The 13199-nt window shown below is 49.7% G+C and overlaps 1 long non-coding RNA gene across 5 annotated transcripts in view; it reads left to right on the forward strand.

Annotated features, from left to right (window-relative positions):
- The window catches only part of LOC109390260 (uncharacterized), a 473964-nt gene that overhangs the window by 381043 nt on the left and 79722 nt on the right, over positions 1–13199 (forward strand). For 2 of the 5 annotated variants that reach the window (XR_002125534.1, XR_002125539.1), the window contains one exon: positions 8558–9344. This is a non-coding gene — a long non-coding RNA (uncharacterized LOC109390260). The remainder of the gene's footprint in view (positions 1–8557; positions 9345–13199) is intronic. The other 3 variants (XR_002125536.1, XR_002125538.1, XR_002125535.1) reach the window with 3 other exon arrangements.

Here is a 13199-nt window from a genome sequence, read left to right on the forward strand (position 1 = left end):
GAGATAGCCTCTAGGTCCTGCTTCTGTTCACATCCATGTTCAGAGCCTTATTACCATGAGCCTAAGGAAATCGGTGTTTCATTCCTTTTCATCTTAATAAGATGAGGTTGGTGTCCCCAGATCATACAAGGAGTAAGCCAAGCTTTCTCTGCCCAACCCAGGGCTGTCTGGCCCTTCTGGGGGAGGTCAGCACACAGCTGGGGGGAAAGGAGCTGACCTGGAGCTCGGATGCCAGGGCTGAGGGCCCAGGACAACAATCTCTGTGACTGTGGCTGACGCGCTGCTCTTGTTGGAACCTCAATTCCAAGCAGCCAAGGTGAGGGGACAGCCAGGAACAGGGCCAGGGCCTAGGGCTGGCTGATCCCCACTCACCGTCTGCCTGGGCCTGTGCTGGTTCTGTCACTTGGAGTATCTCATTAACCTTCACCACAAACCTTTCATCATCCCTCTTCACAGGCGACAAAACTGAATTTCAGAACGTCAGTGTGCACGCAGGTCACATGGCGGCTAACCTTTGAGCAGGGTTTAATGGGCCTCCCTGACCGCCTGACCCTTTCCCAGGAGGAAAGGCCACGGGCATGGGATTTGAGACACGGCACAATTGTAAGGGGCTGTTACTTTAGGAGTCACAGGTGCAATGCGACTGGAAGGGAGCTGCTGCCCCACACGGACTCGTGTCAAAGCTGGGGTCCAGCGCCTTGCCTGTTGGCTTAGGGTTCTGCTGAAGCTCCTGCCTAAGAGAAGACCATAAGACCTTGGAGTGGCAATACCATTATCCAGGGTAGCCAAAGCCCTTCGTGTTCCTCCCAGAGCGCACGGGTGTTCTGTGTCATTAAAATATATTGTTGATTAATATTTGAGCAGCCACGCATAGTGCGCATCTCACCAAGGGCCCAATTGCTCATCCGTTCCCACTCCCTGCAGCTGTCAGGTCCCCCTTGGGTTAACTTTTACCCTCCTTTAGTCTTTCCCCATCAGGTCCGCAGACACCCCCAGTGAAAAGTGGCCCAAAGGTCCTGAGCAGCCTGTAAATATCACGGAAGCCGGTGTGGACAGAGATGACACCGTCTCAGCTTGGCCCCTCCCTGCTGACCCTCACTGACCCTGACTATACCCTGCCCTGCGCCTCCTAAGAGTCTTCTCTCAGGCCCTCCTCTGCTTCTCCTTGGTTTTCATTCTGTCCACACTGTGGTCTGTGGGAACAATTCCTGGATATTTTTATAAGCTCACTCGCTTGGCAGGTCTGCTGAGAGATGCCGTTGTCTGAACTAGGGGTGTCCTTCCCAAGCCTCTCCGTAGGTTGAATTGCACTTTGGTGACAAGAGGCAATAGCCTCCTGTCCAGAATTCCTTCCTGATTCGCCTCAGGCAAGTCTCTCAACCTCATGGACTCTCAGTATTTTTGTCTCTAAGATGGGGCTGATGACAGTACCTACAGGGGATTGTCGTGAGGATTGGATAAGATGATGTTTTGAAAATACAAAGTGTCCCAAAAGCTTGAGTGCAATTTTAAGCTTTAATCACTTCAGAAGCGTAAATGCTATAAACTTACCAACTGCATCATTTGAAAGTTGAAGTATTTCCATTTTTAAAAAGTATTTCATAGTTTTGTGAATTTATACATTTTTAACTTCAATTTTTATTTCACAAAAGTGAATAAATGCAAAAGAAATTTAGACAAACTTTCAAGTGAGTTTTTGTGTATTTATAGCATTTATATCTCTGAAGTTATTAAAGCTTAATATGACTTAGTAAGTTCTGTACAAAGAGCAGCCCTTCTTTGGCTATTTATATCATAGTGGTCGTTGTCACCATCATCCAGTCAAAGCCATCACAAAGGAAATCCTGCTTTGATGTTAATTACTGGAGATCAGAAAACCGTGTCCTGTTTGTCACTCCTTTGGCGCTGGTTTTGGGCCAGAGGCTCTCATGCCACGCGCTCCACCCCTGCTGCGGCGTTGGTTGCCACGCTGATACAGGTCATGTCCCTCGCCAATCTCCTTCTCACCCCTCATGCGGTCACCTACTGAGTTTTAGTACAGCCTGGCGGACCTCAGACTCTGGCAGGAAATGGGGTGGGGAACACACATTCGTGGCTGCACTACTGATGATGTGCACCCATATTCCATTTTGAACCTAGATGTCTGTTCACCCCGTCTTCATGCTCCTCCTAAATCCTGCTCTGGCCTTGACCCCACTCACCACCACGTCCATTTAAAGGACACATCTTGGACGGAGTGTTCCCACCTTCTTCCTTATGGCCTCACGCCCCTCCCCTCCCCCCAGCCTCCACCCACCCTCTCGCGCCTCCTTGTTTCGACTCTGGTTCTGGACTCTGCACTCCACCGCAGAGCCTCCCTGACACATTAACCTACCCAGGGGGACCTGGGCCCTCAGGATCTCCCTGATGGAATACCCCTCCCCCTAAAGACCTCCACTCAGCAGGAAATCTCTCAAGTCCTAGAATTCGGTGTCCGAGAGATTATTAGGGATGAAAGAGATGAGAAGTTTAGGAGAAAATTTTCTGCTTGTAGCAGCTGAGTTTGTAAGCTATCTCAGCTACATGAGATGGATGTGAAACTAGAGTTTGTTCTTGAATGTCGGGAGTCCCCATGGAATCCAGAAGGTAGTTGGATAGATGGGTCTGAACGTTCAAGGTGAAGTCTAGGCAGACATTGAACCCGGGCCTTCTCAGCGTGGAAGGGCTGGAGGGCCTGGCCAGAGAGACTGCTCAGCTTGAGTGGAGAAATAGGAAGACGGATCCCGGGAGAAATATTACACAAGATGTGCGTGCCTGGCAGTGATTCCGGATGGACGTCACCTGGGGGCCACAGGTACTCAAAGGAGACAGGGATTCTGTGGAGTGGCAAAGAGTGGCTGATGCTAGAGAGATGTCAAGAGGGACATGGACTGATGGAGGTGGCTCCCAGGAGACCAATGGTGACCCTGGAGAGTGCAGTATCGGAGCAATGGGGGTGATGGAAGGACACTGAGGAGTGAGGAAGTAGGACGTGCCCATCGCCAAACACTTCAGTAAGGGGATCACAGGTGTCATAAGTAAAGCCGTCTGGAAGTTGAAGGGTGTTGGTTAGAAAGGGAGAGATTTTAGAGTAGTTGATACTGAAGGAAAGGATTGACAGGAACAGTGGTCTGTGGTGCTCTGCGCTCTACATACCTGATCTGATGAGAACTATGAGACCCACTCCTCTGCAGACTCGACCGCCGCACAGATTTTGCCTTTTGTGGTATGGAGTGCATAGACCCTCTGAAGCCCATCCAGGATGCCAGCAGAAGCCGATGGAGTCAGGGAAGCGAGGATGCTGGGGGGTGCTGGGGGTGCTGGAGGGTGCTGGACGGGGCTCTCGGGCTTCTCCTTGGAGCCCTCACTTCCTTCTCTATCTTATTCAAGGCCACTCTTCTTTTTCACAAGGACTTCCCCCATTTGACAGGTAGAGAAACTGAGGTACAGGCTGGGGTTATGGGTTCCTTTGCTTAATTTCCTTAGCAGAGGTAGGAAGGCAGCCGAGGTCTTGTGAGTTGCCCGGTCTAATTAGCCTCCGAGTTCCCTCTCTTTCCTCTTAGGTGTCACAGTGACATTAAATTACAGGATTCAAACATATAATTTCCTAAACTTAAATATGATTGATCTTAATACGACTTTGTACCAGGTCACTTTATCATGCACAGTGTCAGGGACCAGATCTATTATTCGCAGGGACTATTACTGAACCAGAGGGCCTGGAGCCAGGAGAGACTTTGAGAGGTCGGCAGCCCCTACATCTGGGCAGCCCATGCCCCATGCTGGCTGCCTGTATGGGCCGCTGGGTTTATAGGGGAACAGAAAAGGAGAGGTCCAGCATCCCCAAACTTCACATCATGCCTCGGCTCTAGCTTAGAGCCTTGTTGCTTTAACTCATCTTCTCAGGCGAAGAGACTGTGTATATAACGTGACACTTAGACATGCTGGTCCTACCTCAAATCACCTGGATTCCACTGGGCCAGTCACCAAGCTGGGCTGTGCTTTAGAGACATGCGTTAGAGCCACAATATCTTACAGCAGGAAGATGGCTGGTATATTATATAAGTCATTCACTGATCGCTGCATTTATTCAGTCATTTAGCAGTTTACAGAGGTCCATGCTTGCTGTGTTGATGGAGAAATAACAGCTAAGAGAGAAGTGACTTGCCCACAGGTAGTGGCAGAGGTTGGATTCCAGCCCAAGCCTCCCGGTCCCGGGTCTCCCAGTCCTACCACCAGCTGCCTACCAGCTGACATGTGCTCTTTGAAGGCAGCAGTGGGGGAGGGACATGGCTGATGTTTATCTTCGTGATGAATGGAATTCCGGTTGGCAACTTGATCTTCAGCCTTTGCAACTTTGGGAAGACAGAGGCTGATCAAAAGAATATAGTTTTCTAATGAAAGACACCTTTGGACATCTAATATTCCACTCTGTCAGCCTCATGAGTCAGAGGAGGAGGGATGAAAAAGATCTGCTGTGAGCAAGCCTGCCGTTGACAAGTTGATCTAAATGTGTGCTAGCGGTGCAGCCTCTCCACACGCCAAGCAGAACCCAAGACGGTGCTGAAGAAACCCAAATGCAGAGATGTGGGAGAGCACGGCAGTGCTGGGGTCTGGCTCTGGACCCAGGCCACTGGAGCTTAACCCCCGAAGGGCAGCTTGACCGCTAGATAGCCATGTGACTGGCCGGGAGAGACTCAGAAACACTCACTGTCTTGGTTTCCCATTCAATATGACTGTGATAGTTGAGCTTAGCTCCTCAGGTTGCTGTAAGCACTAACGGAGATAGGAGTGTAAGGCACTGTGCGTGGAACTGGGTGGAATCCTCCATGATGCTGGCTTTGGTTACGCACACCATGCCTGCTTTTCCCGAGTCTGAAATGGACGGAGCTGGTTGCACATGGGCTCAGCCTCCCTGGGGTGGAGTTTGCCTTGCTCTCTGGTGATCGCAGACATGCGCTCCTGAACTAGAGTGGAGGGGTGGGCGTAGAGGCTGTGGCCCCTTTTGTCTCAGCGAGCCCCTTCCTCTTGTGACCCAGGTTATTAGCTCATAAAACGAGGGAAGGAAGCCCCTTTAGGTAGGTTTCCTGTGTGTCAGGAGCCGTGCAGATGCCGGGGACATTAACGGTGGCTTAGACCCAGACGTTACACTCTGGACTCAGCTGAGATAGATGCTCATTTTCCATCTGGACATGTGTGTGGACAAACTGTGGCTGGGAGGCCCAGGGGATTGGGAGCACCAGGGGCTGAGGGGCACAGGTGTGAGAGGACAGTCCTGCAGGTCCTGGTCAGGGGGGCTTCAGAGAGGAGGGGACATTCGAGCTGATCCTGGAAGCATGAGGAGGTGATTCTGAGATTTTAGTTTGGTTTGACAAAGACAGTCAAGTCCTTGTGGAAACTGCACGTATGGTGGCTCAATTGTGAGAAGGGTCTTGGCAGGCTCAGGGAAGAGGGACGCATTGCTGTGTCAGGAAGTGTGTGTGTGTGTGTGTGTGTGTGTGTGTGTGTGTGTGTTATATGTATGTGTATGTATATGTGTGTGTATGTATGCTTGGTCAATGCAGCAAGATGGGAAGGAAGCCTGAGTCGGGAAGGGGATGCAGAGAGAGGTGGCATTGAGCATGTAACAGGCTTGGCATTTACTACCTGGAACCAACAAGTCACTGCAAAAGAAGCAGCTAATCCACCCTGGAATCCGGGGGGCTTCTGGGGAGTGTGCTGTTTAAGCGGGGAGCTGCAGGCCTGGGGGAGGGCTGAGCCAGGCCATGGGAAGTGAGTGCAGAATCCCAGCACTTGCAGAGGATGGAGAAGGACAGAGGAACAGATGGCCGGGACCCCTTCAGCTTGAGTCCAGGGTGAGGCTGCAAGGGGAGTGGAGGAGATAATGTGCTGGCCCAGAATGGGGCCAAATCACTCAGGGACTTATAAGCTGTTCAGGTACTAGGATCCAAGACAGGTCACAGGCAGGGGGCTGATGCGAGCAGGGTTTTGGCTCCAGGACTCCCTGCCTCCCACCCCCAGCTGACTCGAAGCTGCCTGAGCTCAGGGCTTGAGTTCTCTCTGCACACCCCAGTAGCACGTTGCCCAGGTCTGGTTGTTTGGCCCTGGACTGGGCAATCTGTTTACCTGGGCCTGGAGGAGGCCAGCCATCCCTTAGAGGTTTAAATGCTCTCAGAGAGCCCCTCTCGCTGGCCTAATGCAGATCTGTGGCTCGTTATGTGGAATTCATTCTGTCCTATAAGAGTATGATATTACCCAGTGTTTATGGATGGCTGAGTCTAAAATATCCATTTTGATGTCCACTGAAGGATGAAATTCCTTGTTACTTTCATAGATTCTCTTGTCTTCTTTATCCCCCTGTGGAAGAACATAAAGTATTGGTATTTTTAGTTCAGAGCCTGATCATTTTTCTAATCATACCTGAGTTCTAAGAAGGAAGGGCATTTTAAGGAGGAGATGTGATGTGATGTGATGAAGACAATCCCAGGCTGGACAGGTCCCCCAAAGCAACCCCTTTCCCAGCCAAGGCCTCGATTTGTCATGTTTCAACCACGTGTGGAAGCTGAGAGCTGCAGCCCAGAGTGTCTCAGTAACTGTCAGTGCCATTGACTCTCAGCAGGACTCAGACTTAAACACTGGGCAGAGGCGACCCTGTGACCCAGCCTAGACACCCACTCAAGAAGGAAGTAGGGCCAGGGCTGAAGGCTTGAGTCCTCGTCCTGTGCTCACACTCCGTGGTCAGCATGTCGGTGTTCGCAGGGATTTTGTAAACTATCCCACAGCGCCATGATTTTAACTCTCCTGACTGCACCTCTGTCCTGGGTCTGTCATGGCCCGCCACGGCTCAGCCGGTCCTGCCTTCTCCTTTTATGCCAGATAGGCCTTTGCTGCTGGTTCCAGGTGGAATTATCCACCCCCTGCCTTCACCTCCAGCCCAGCCCCTGCCATGCATCGTGGCATTTATGCATCACATGCCCAGTGCTGCCATTGTCTTTGGTCTTGCCAACTTTTGGATCTTCTGGCACCAGTATTACCTGGCACCAGAAATGCATGCTGAATGGATGAACACACGAGTGAGCCAACTCAGACGCATTTCCATGGGCAGCCCTGAGCCCAGCGCGCTGTGAAGACGTTAGCTAGCCCACATCGGTCATCACCTTCCTGCCCACGTGTACATCACTCTGCGGTGTACGCAGAATTTCACCTGTGGTGTCTCACTTTGCGATGCTATCCTTAGTGATGATAATATACCCGCTCTGTGTGGCAGGGTTTGCAGCTGTCTGTAACGGCAGTGAAACAGGCACAGTCCTTGCCCTCTCGGTGCATATCGTCTGGGTGGAAGGCAGCCAGTCAGAGGGCAGGTGTGTGGCTGAGTCCCAGGAGGGGAAGAACGCAGGACACTGTGGGATCCCAGGACAGAGTTTCCCACCCGTATTGGAGATTCTAGGAGGGGTCCTCGAGGAAGTGCGTTTTACACAGAGACATGAAACTTCCGGTGGGAGCTGGCCAGGCCAAGGGCAGGCAGGGGTGTTCCAGGCCTGGGGATATATATGCAGGAAGGAGTGGAGACTGGGCGTGGCTCTGGAGGTCAGCAGGGCTGGCGGCTGCAGCTCCTTTGATCTGGGTGGTTATGGCAGACCCAGCTGAGTCTGCCTCACCTCTGGGCGCCTTCCCCTCCCTTGGTCTGGTGATGGAGGGCCAGAGGAAGGCCCTCTGCTCTGAGGGATGGGGTGCCAGCTCAGGCAGCTTCAGGGGTCGTCCCGGAGGGAGGTCTTCCTACGCAGTGAGTCAGTCCAATTTCCTCACTTCCTGTCACCCCCTTAGAATGTTGTCCAGGCAGCAGCCCAGGCCACTGGGAACTTCTAATGCCCCTGCAGCTCCCTAGGCATCCTGGCATGATAGGGCGCTTAGGAGGCAGGCACACGTGGCTGAACATTCTTTGCCGTTGATGCAGATTTCAGCCCGTTACAACTTCTGCGAGGCTTTCATCTCCCTTAGAATGGGAATAACGCACCCATTTTCTTGGCTTGTTTTGAGGGTGAAATACAAAAGTCTATGCAATAGTAGCACCTAATGGGTGCTTTATACTGCCATTGCTTTTCCTTTCTTTCCATTGCAGAACACCCCAGCCCTCATGCCTTGCTTGTTCAACTCCAGCTGACTATAGTGCAGCACAGCACGTCAGCACCATGCCTTCATTTGGCCATATTGCATCCTCGGGCCATGTTATAATACCCATTTTACAGATGAGGCAACCGAGGCTCAGAGAGGTAGTTACTTGCACAGGGTCCCAAACTAGTAAGCTGGGAATGAAGCCCTGGCCTTCTGCTCCTTGAAACCTCCTGGCACCTTGCTGGCTCAGTGGGCAGGTGCTGGCAGAGGCCTCTTCTCCTGCTCCTTCCAGTCCTTTTTTAATAGGAGGCAGTTAGCAGCCGACAAGTGACATTGGGCGAAAAATGATTATTGTAAATAACCATGGTAGGAAAACAGGAGGGCAGTTCTGGACCCCACATCCTGACAAAAGTTATTCTCTCCCCAGGTGCCTGTTTAATTTGGAGGAACACATGCAGCTTCTCAGATGCAAGCCCACATGTCAGATTCAGTGAGCAGGTAAGGGTTGGTTGTTGATTACTTCAAACACAGCCCCGGGACCCAGGACCGCACGACCGACCGCTGGCAGCTCACAGTTTCCTTTGGGGAAAGAACGCGGGGCTTTTCTGCGAGAAATCCCCGGGTGGTCTGGATCAAAGCTGGGTGATCCTGCCTGCTTTTTCCCCTGAGAGAGGACTCCACAGGAGTGCAGACTTCCATTCAGGGCCTTGGAATACAGGTGCGTTCCCACTCATCTCATTTCATTATCCCACAGCACCTACTGGGGAGCTTTGTAGATGAACAGGCTGAGGCTCCCGGGGGTTAATAGCTTTGCTCTCAGTTACACCGATCTCAGTGCTGGAGTCTAGATTCAAACTGAGGGCTGTCTGGTCTCAAACCTACATGTGTCTGCCTGTTTCCTCTGGGGCGACGTCATAGGGAGCACATTGTGTATGCTGCTGGAATTGAAGCAGGAGCCGCGGGCAGGATGGCTGCCAAGGTGCTTTCAAAGTCCAGAGACCACACTGATGATGGCCAGCTGCCTGAGGGTCGCTCTACCTCTCTCCCTCTCTCTCACTGAAGCCTCAGCACCATCCTGGAAAGTGGGTGCTGTCATCGTACCCATTTCATGAGGCAGGAAGCTGAGCCCAGCGTGGAATCAGAAAGCCTAGTCCGTGGATGCTGGGTGGCGGTGCCCAGGTGAGCGGTCTCCGCCGTGGCCTGCAGGCTGCAGGGTAAGGCAAATACAAGAGGCGACAGCTGTGTGTGATGTGATGGGGGGTAGAAGGGGGAGGCCCAGGCGGCGAACTCATGAGCCAGGCTGGTGTGCAGGAGAGCAGTGCCTTTCCTACAGAGGGGACAGTGATGGTGCGGAGACAGAGAGCTTGATCTCTAGGAGCAGCTATCACAGCCTGTCTGGGGCGTAGAGGAGAATGAGGCAGGATCTGAGCTCTCAGGAGGAGGCTCGGGGTCAGGGGCCGAGATTGGACACGTCGGAGGTCAGCCCTCTGTGAGAGGCCAGCTCTTCCATGGGCCTGGCGAAGCCTCCCGGTGGGGTCCATCAGCCCCAGCTGCGGGGAGGGGAGGCCGCAGAGTGTCACCTGCCCACCATCTTTCTACCGAGTTTGATTTCTTCCCACGTCCTGCAGAGCCGGTGGCTGCTGACTTCTTTGCAGACGCCTGCCCCACTTCAGGGCTGGACACTGCACCAATAGTGCTTCCGGGGGAGTGTCCCCTCGGGGGGGAGGGAAGGAGGAAGGTGAGCCAGCCCTTCCCACTGCTGGGCTGAGCACTGCTCAGGCTTCCTGCCATGAAGAAGAAAGGCTCTGCCGGCCTTTTCATAAAGGGCTCTGGCTTTCCCCAGCATATTACAGAATGACCCAGTGACTCTGTCCTCAGGAAGAGAAGTGCACATAAATAAGAGCATTGGGGGTTAAGTGAGAAGGAGAGCGGCAGGGAAGGAGAATCAAAGGGGGTGGCAGACATCACAGGGGCTGAGCACCTGCTGCCCAAGCCAGCGTGGAGCTGATCAACACTCAGCGTTCAAGGCAGAGCCCGTTTCTGAGCCATGCGAGACACGGGCTCGCTGTCCTTCATGCCACAGATAATCGCTGTGCACCCACTCTGCACGTGGCCCTGCCATGGTGAGGGAGGGGAATGGCAGCAGGTGAGCAGGGTCTGGATGGAGGCCTCCCTGGGAGAGGCAGCATTGAGCCTGGTGTGCTTTTCCTTTGTAAGCGGGGTTTCCCTCCCATCTAGGACGTGCCCTCCTGCCTGGTTCTGGCCCCTTGTATCACCACCCTAGGACCTTCCCTCCTCAGACCACCCTTCTATTTCTTGAGTCTTGAATCTCAATATCTCCTCTCCCTCTCTGAAAGCCACTCCCACCGCAACTTACAAAAGTGCTCAACTCAACCCACGTTCAACAACAGATGCCACAGCTGCAACCTCCAAGCCTGGGTCCACCTGCAGCCCTGTGAGACTACCCTCCCATGCCCCATTCCTTCCTGATCAATCCTCTTAGGAGAACTACCTGCATTCATTTGCGCCATCATAGTCCATTTTATTCATGTGTCCCTGTCATGTTTACCACCCCAACTCTACAGAAATAGCTTTCTAAAAATACCAGGGGACCTCTTAAGAGTCACATCCTAATGACTCATCACTTCTCATTCTACTTGACAGCCCTAGATGTTATTGACTATTACTTTCTGCTTCAAACCTTTTTCTGCTATTAATTTGGTGACACCTGTCTCTTCTGGTCCCTCTGCTTCTCTGATCATCCCCTTGGGTGTTCATGGTCAGCAAGGTCTCTTGCTCTTGCTTCATGATCTGTATTCTGCTTGAGCAATCGCCTGGCACTTCGTGGCTGCATCAACCATCTATTGTACTTATACATTGATGATGCCAAAATGTCTTCCTGCTGAGTTCTCCATGGACGTGCATGTTGCTGTGTGGCTGCAAGGGAGCAGAAGTGATGCTTTTGGTGAGCCAGGATTAGGGACAGTGAGACTGATAGATTGATATGGGAATTAAATGAATTGTTATGTGTATAAGCAAAACAATAGTCTTTTGATTCAGTTTAAATAGGAAGCAGAATTAAATTTGAAACTCACGGCCATAGAATTTTATTTGCCCAATTCCTAGCCTATTGTTGGAGCTTAATAAATGTCAGCTGAATCTTTTGTTGACTAGTTAGTAGTGCATACGTCCTTAATTTTTTTCTCCTACTAGATGAAGTTATGAGAGCACATCTCTTATTGTTCTAAGATTTTGAAAAAAGGATGAGAAAAATATTATTTATTGAATGACAAGGAGAATAAATGGATGAGATAATTAACAGAAAGGAACTGAGATGTTGCCGCTTCCAGCTACTCATGTGTTAGCATTGTCTTTTTCAAGGTTGTTCATGCTACAGTGTTCCAGCTCTGCTTTTTTTGCCCACCGTGGCGGGCACTCTTAATTCTCAACTTCAATGAAACTAACACTCCTTGGGATGAGAAAGTTTGGTCTATTTGAACCTTAAAAGTTAGCTGACCAAAAAAAAAAAAAGTAAGTTTAATATAGAATCTCATTTGTCTCCAACAAGGTCAAGAATATACCTTTCAGTGTATGAACCCAACAGGGGGGCATCTAAAGATTAAAAGGTCCAGTGAAGCATGGAACCAAGCTGAAATGGCAAAATCATTTTTCAGATGCACCCTTTTAGAAAAAATTGATGTATAATTGACATATGACATTATACTAGTTTCAGGTGTACAACATAACGCTTTGATGTTTGAATATATTGCAAAATGATCACCACAATACGTCTAGCTAATATCCATCACTATAGTCACACTGTTTTTGTGTGATGAGAACTTTTAAGATCTCTCTTAGCAACTTTCAAATAAACAATACCATCATATTAACTATAATTAACATGCTGCACATTAAATCCCCATACTTATTTATTTGATAAGTTTGTACCTTTTGACCCACTTCACCCATTTCACCCAATATTCATCCTCCACCTCTAGCAACTACCAATCTGTTCTCTGTGTCTATGTCTTTGGTTGTTTTTCGATTTCCACACGAAAGGGTGATCATATGGTATTTGTCTTTGCCTGACTTAATTCACTTAGCATAATGCCCTCATAGTGGACCTCAGGGTCCATCCATGTTGTTGCAAATGACAAGATTTCCTTTTCGTGGCTGAATAATATTCCCTTTTGTATGTATGTAGACATATATGTGTGTGTATATATATGTGTGTATATATAAGTGTGTGTATGTGTGTGTGTGTGTCTGTGTATATATTTCACATTTTTGTTATCCATTCATGTATTGATGGATACTTAGGTTGCTTCCATATCTTGTCTATTACAAATAATGCTGCACAGAACATGGGGTACATATATCTTTTCAAGTTCATATTTTCTGTTTTCTTTGGATAAATACCCAGAAGTAAATTACGGAATCATATAGTAATTCTATTGTTAATTTTTTGAGGAACCCCCATACTGTTTTCCACAGTGGCTGCACCTATTTACATTCCCACCAACAGTGCACAAGCGTTCTCTTTTCTCCACATCCTCGCCAACAATTGTTATTTTTTTTGTCTTTTTGGTAGTAGGCATTCTGTCAGGTGTGTGGTGATATCTCATGGTGATTTGGATTTACATTTCCCTGGTTATCAGTGATTTCGAGCACCTTTTCATGTACCTGTTGGCCATCTGTATGTTGTCCTTGGAAAAATCTCTGTTCATATTCTCTGTCCATTTTTTCATCGGCTTGTTTTTGTTTCTATTGAGTTGTATGAGTTTTTTATATATTTTGTATGTGAAACCCTTATCTGATATATGATTTGCAAATCTTTTCTCTTATTTGATAGGTTGTGTTTTTATTTTGTCGATGGTTTTATTGGATGTGCAGAAGCTTTTTAGCTTGATGAGGTCCCACTTATTTATTTATTTTATTTATTTATTTTTTTTAAAGATTTTTATTGGGGAATTGGGGGGTTGGGAACAGTGTTGGGGAATTGGGGGAAGGGGAACAGACAAGTTGCTGTCGTTTTGTTCTTCAGTCTAGTTGTGGAGGATGTTGCTTCA

The sequence above is a fragment of the Hipposideros armiger genome, unplaced genomic scaffold, assembly GCF_001890085.2.
Source record: "Hipposideros armiger isolate ML-2016 unplaced genomic scaffold, ASM189008v1 scaffold_9, whole genome shotgun sequence".
Lineage (NCBI taxonomy): Eukaryota > Metazoa > Chordata > Mammalia > Chiroptera > Hipposideridae > Hipposideros > Hipposideros armiger.